Raw genomic sequence first — 6,056 nt, 5'->3', positions numbered from 1 at the left:
CGCTGCCCCCACATGCTCAACTTTTGTCATACCTTGGCTACTCGCTCCTCCCAGGTTTTGGTGCACACCCCGGCACTTCCGAATAATATCCCCACCACCTTCAGGTAATCTGACCTGACGGTGAAGGGGACAAAGGATCGGTCTGCCCAGTTCCCAAAGAACATGGCCTCGCTCTTGCCGTGGTTAACTTTGGCTCCCGAGGCCAGTGCAAACTGGTCACAGATGCTCATCAGTCTGCCCACGGACAGCGGATCCGAGGAGAAGACGGCGACGTCATCCATGTACAGGGAGGTTTTAACCTGAGTGCCTCCGCTGCCTGGGATTGTCACCCCTCTTATGCTCGCCTCCTTCTCAGCCTTTTGGCTAAGATCAAGTGTAGTATCTGTTCTTATCAGTGCTTACTTGGTTGAGAAGAGACCATGATCATTGCCTTTTGATCCTGGGGAAGCTTTGAGTAATATGGCTATAACCAATCTTCGAGCTTCGGGCCAGGGATGTGCGCAACACCTTTCGGGTGGTCGTGAAGGACAAGGAAGGAGATGCACCGGTCGATCGCACCTTCTTCATCAAGAAAATTCTCTTCGATTGCTGCGGATTTCAAGCGACGGACGTTTTCTGCCTGCAGGATTTCCCCAGCAGTGGATACTTCGATGTGACGTTCCGGAACGTGGCGGGATGCATCAAGTTCCTGAAGGCGTTCAAGGAGAAAGGGGACCGGGTGCCACTGTCGATCCTCACAGCGGAGCCGCTCTTCACGCTTCCGTCACAACGGGACCGGGGTGGTGACGATTCACCTCTACAACCCCCATGTTCCGGTGGTGGATGTACTCACCTTTTCTCGCCAGGTACTTCGAGGTGGCCGGCAGCAGCAGTGATGTCAAGGACCCCTTTGGGATTTGGACCTGCAAGCGGCAGGTCAAGGTCACCTTGAAGGTCGATCCCAGTGGAGCCATCATCCACCCTCCCTCCAGCTTCGCTATCGGGGGAAGTCGAGGCTTCTCGGTCTACGCTGGACAGCCCAGAGTTTGCCGCACCTGTGGCAAATCTGGTCACGTGGCAGCCAACTGCAGCACGGTTGTTTGCAAGAACTGCAAGGAGGAAGGCCATCAGACCAAGGACTGTAAGCAGACTAAGTGTTGCAACTTGTGCGGTGCGTCAGGCCATCTCTACAAAACCTGCCCCAAACACTGCCTCAGTTATGCTCAGGCGGCAAGGTCCAAGGAAAGGCCGGGAGAAGGTTCGACGAAGGCGTCCAGTGTTCGAAAGGAGACCAGCAACCTTCTCCGCAGTGAGGAACTTCAACCTGAGAAGGAGAAGAAAGGGGAGGCAGCTGAAACCAGCGACCCAGCACCTACCCTGCACTCGGAAACCCCTCCTCCACAGACAGAATCAATGGAGGAGGAGGCAGCAGATGGACAAACAGGTCAGTGGCAAGTGGTCCAGAGGAAAACCACAAAGAAAAAACATCCCAAAGCGGAACAGGCCACCACCCAAACCAGTGGCAAGAGGAGGCTATCTTCTGAATCAGACTGCAACAACTCCTCTTCACTGGACGGGGGAATGATGGAACGACAGCCCCTTCAAAAGAGGCGGCAGAACTCCAAGGAGATGGAAGATAAAGCATCCTAGCCCCCGGACACTGGAAGCTGTGATGGCCCGGCGTGCCCCAACCCCAAAGCGCCACACGTAACGACGTGGCCAACGCGTCTCAGCTCCGGGACACCGGGAGCAAAGACACGTCTGGCGCACCTCAGCTCCGGGAAGCCGGGAGCAGTGATGTTTTCGAGGAGGAACAGATGGAAGCAGCAGAGGATAACCCAATCTTTGCTGCCGACAAGACCCCCCCGATGTCACCCCAGCGGAAGAACCCCTGCATGAAAAACCAGGAGGGGTTTCTGAGCCCAACTATTGTGAAACAGCTTGCTCACACGATGGGTATGCAGGAACATCCCGAAGGACTGGGACTAGCAAGGACAAATGGTATGGGAAGCAACAGCTAACTTTAAAAAAATGGGTGTAAAGATTGCTTCCATTAATGTGCGTAGCATTAAATCTACTACGCGATGTGTTTCAACCTTGGATTACCTCGCCAAGGTCAAAGCCGACCTACTGTTTCTGCAGGAGTGTGGAATACCACACCACAGCATCTACAGGCAGTGGTCGCGATGGTGGTCCCACGGGGCCATCGATCTGTTGGGGGGGTAATGATTGCCGTTCCTCCGGCCTGGGTATTCTGCTGCGGGGAGGTAACTTCACCATCTCCGAAGTTAAGGAGGTGGTGAGCGGTCGCCTCCTCGTAGCAGACGTAATGTACAACAACGCTCCGCTCCGGTTGATCAACGTGTATGCCCCGGTACAACGCAGCGAGCGGCTGACCGTATTCTAGCAGCTGCCACTGCTGCTGGCGACGTCCAGGCCGGTCATCCTAGGCGGTGATTTCAACTGCATCATCGATGCGGCTGGACGATCCGGCAGTGACGACAGCAAACTGGACGCTACGTCCAGATTCCTAATAGAAACAGTTAAAGATGCCAAACTGCACGACGTCTTCAGCAAACCTGCAGGCGGAGCGCAGCGCAGATACACATGGTCAAGATCAGACGGGTCTGCCCGTTCCAGGGTTGACTTCCTGTTTGTGTCCCGTGCTGTCACGGTCGGATCCACCGACGTCAAGCCGGTGTTCTTCTCCGACCCCTGCCTCTTACTGGCCGACTGTCACTTACAGGATGACCAGCGGGTTGGCAGAGGGACGTGGAAGCTCAATGCTACACTGCTGACCCCAGAGAACGTTGAGGAACTCAAAAGGGATTACAAAGGTTGGAGGACCATGAAATCCCTCTTTGAGTCTCCAGTTCACTGGTGGGAAGCGATTAAGGAGAACATCAAGAGGTTCTTCATCCACAAAGGTGTTCAGAGGGAGAGAGAGAGACAGAGGGAAATGTCCCGACTCCAGAAAAGTATGCAAAATCTGCTCCGGTTGCAGTCAATGGGGGTCGAGGTCAAGGAGGACCTCCAAGAGGTGAAGAGCCAGCAGGCCTCGCTCTTTGCCAAGGAGGCCTCCAAGATCATCTTCCGGTCCAGAGTCCGCTCCATCGAGCAGGATGAGACGTGCTCACGTTACTTCTTCCAAAAGGTACACAGAGAGAGCTCTGTTATCAGCAGCCTGAAGGAAGAAGATGGCTCGGTAACGTCTTCGCAGTCCGACATACTAAGGATCAGCAAATCCTTTTATGCGGGGCTGTATGACGCGAAGCCCACAGACAGCAGAGCCTCCCAGTCCTTCCTGTCATCTATCACAGAGGTCTTGGAGGACAGCAGGAGGGAGAGACTGGACAAGCCGCTAACTCTGGACGAGCTGACAAAGGCCGTCGAGTCCTTCGAGAAGAGTAAAACTCCCGGAAGCGACGGCTTACCGGTTGAGTTGTACTCGGCCCTGTGGGACTGGGTCGGCCCGGACCTGCTGGAAGTATACGAGAGTATGCTCCTGGCCGGCAGCATGTCAGAATCCATGAGGAAAGGCATCATCACCCTCATTTACAAGCGGAAGGGGGAGAGGGCAGAAATCAGAAATTGGTGACCCATCTCACTGCTTAATGTTGACGACAAGATTCTGTCCAAAGTCATAGCCAGTCGAGTCAAATCTGCTCTGGAGTTGATGATTCACCCCGATCAGACCTGCACTGTACCCGGCAGGAAGATCTCTGATAGTCTCCCGCTACTCAAGGATGCGATCGCCTATGTACGGGACAGGAGGGTGGACACCTGCCTCATCCGACTGGACCAGGAGAAGGCATTTGACAGGATATCGCACACCGACATGATGGACGTGCTTTCTAAAATGGGGTTTGGGGAGGGAATCTGCAATTGGATCCAACTGCTCTACACAAACATCAGTAGCGCAGTCTCAATCAATGGGTGGGAATCGGAAAGTTTCCCGATCAAATCTGGAGAGCCTTGTGGTGAATGAACGCTTGGCTCTCTATTCCACTACTGTATTGTCCATGTGAAGAAGGCAAAGTCACAAGAGTCTGAGCTCAGTCTATTCTTGGTGAATGTTCCCCAAGCGCATCCCAATGTGCACTCCCACTTCATCCATAAATGCAGTGTTCCTTTCCACATCGTGACAAGCTCCGCAGCATGATCCAGTTGCCTTCGTTGCTTGAATGCTGACCTTAAGTCTCAAGGATTGTTTTCTCGACGGCATGTTTTACATGAAAAGAAATAAAGCAAATCAGAGTCAGAGCTTGCCTCCCTCCATCCACTGAAATTACTGTTGTGCACACCTTTTTAAGTTCTGCAGTGAAGGCACCAATTGATAACGTCGCTAATGAAGCACTTATTACCCACCTCAGATGCAGGAATCAGCACATCCTTGCGTCCTCTCCTGCACTGCCTCCTTTGCTTGAATGCCGTCCTTAAGTGTCAAGGATTGTTTTCTCAAGGGCATGTTTTACATGAAAAGAAATAAGGAAAGAACAGGAGTGTCAGAGCTTCCCTCCCTCCAATGAAATAACTGTTGCGTATGCTTTATGCTCTGCAGGATAGGCATGTACTGATAACACTGCCAATGAATCACTTAGTACCCACCTCAGCTGTAGGAGTCAGGATGATGTAACTGCCCCGATCTCGTGATGGTTCAATGCTGCTCTCAGGGAAAACATGAATGATGTGAGGGTGCTGGAAAAAGAAGCACATTTCTTTTGGGCTATGAACATAAAGCAGGCCATTTAGCCCAGCTGTTCCCTGCTAGTGGTTATGCTACTCCTGCGCCTTCCAATACGCTGCCATTTAATCCTGCCTACTACTATCAGCATCACCTTCCATTTCTTTCACTCTTACCTACCTTTGCCTTAAAGCAACACTGAGGATGGAGAATGGTGTGGCTGCACTCCCACCTCACCAGTTGTGTACGCAGCAAGAGCATTCACATTTGTGCTACCACTGGACACGGCATGAGGTGGCTGTGTGTCCATGTGCACTGCTCGGATGGGTGCAGGAACAGGTGGCTGTGTGTCCATATGCACTGCTCGGATGGGTGCAGGAACAGGTGACTGTGTAACTGAACAGCAAGGAGAGGGTACCGCAGGTGGGGGAAGTGGAGCTTTGAACAGGCAGGCATATGTTTAGGAAGTTCAGGAAGGCTATTAAGGGACCACACGGGATACATGAGATGAGATAAGAAATACAGAATGCACTCCTTTGAAACGTTACGAAAACGAAAGTGACCATTTAGATGGAAGGTTGTTCGCTGGACTGCAGCACATGTACTGCCTGCACACAGCAACTTACAACAGGGATTGCAGCACATGCAGCGCCCCAGACAATGGAAATGTTTTCAGAGCAACCTACCTTGGAACAATCTCCTCTGTCTAATAAAAATGAAGCAAATCTCCAAAATGACTAAATAATTGAGATAAAATGTGAGAAAATGCCCGACGAAACCTCTCCTCCTTCCACTTTCAAAAACTCGCGCCGAAGCTTTGACGCATGCGTGAATATCGGAAGATTGACGCATGCGTGAATATCGGAAGATTGACGCATGCGTGATTATCCGGTGGCGTTGCATGAAGCGCATGCGCAGAGGCCGACCTAGCGCGTTGCCTGAGGAAGACGACGTAACACGATGACGTCACCAGCTCATGCGCAAACTGGTCCTGGCAAGCAGGAACGCAGCGCATGCGCAGAGATCAGGAGACCGTGTGCGCATGTGCGCACCGCGGCGCAGCGTGATGACGTCGGCGCTGGCCAGCGTTGTCAGGAATCACTTTGTTTCTGGAATGCCGGCAGTGACAAGTAGCTTCACCTTCTGGCTCAGGCTCTCTCTGTCTCTCTCTTTTTCAGGCTGTCTTTTTTTAAAGACCGCAATTGTTGACAACGCGATCGGTAGGTGGCGCTGTTTTGGCACATGCGCAGATACAGCTTGTGCCACGAAAACGTCACAGCTTGCGACTGTAGCAGCTGCCAGGACTAAAGATGGCGCTGCTCAAAGAATCACAGAGATGAAACCTGACAAACATGTGGCAGAATACAATGGCCGGAGTGAGAGAGTGGAGCGG

At 52.5% G+C, this 6,056-nt stretch overlaps 1 pseudogene; it reads left to right on the top strand.

The window, feature by feature from the left end:
• The first annotated feature begins 343 nt into the window (after positions 1-343).
• LOC137377779 (U2 spliceosomal RNA) lies at positions 344-452 on the top strand (annotated as a pseudogene).
• Positions 453-6,056: the final 5,604 nt, after the last annotated feature.

Source organism: Heterodontus francisci, chromosome 1, assembly GCF_036365525.1.
Source record: "Heterodontus francisci isolate sHetFra1 chromosome 1, sHetFra1.hap1, whole genome shotgun sequence".
Taxonomy (NCBI): domain Eukaryota; kingdom Metazoa; phylum Chordata; class Chondrichthyes; order Heterodontiformes; family Heterodontidae; genus Heterodontus; species Heterodontus francisci.
The sequence above is the reverse complement of the archived record's forward strand: the minus strand, read 5'-3'. Positions and strand labels throughout refer to the sequence as shown.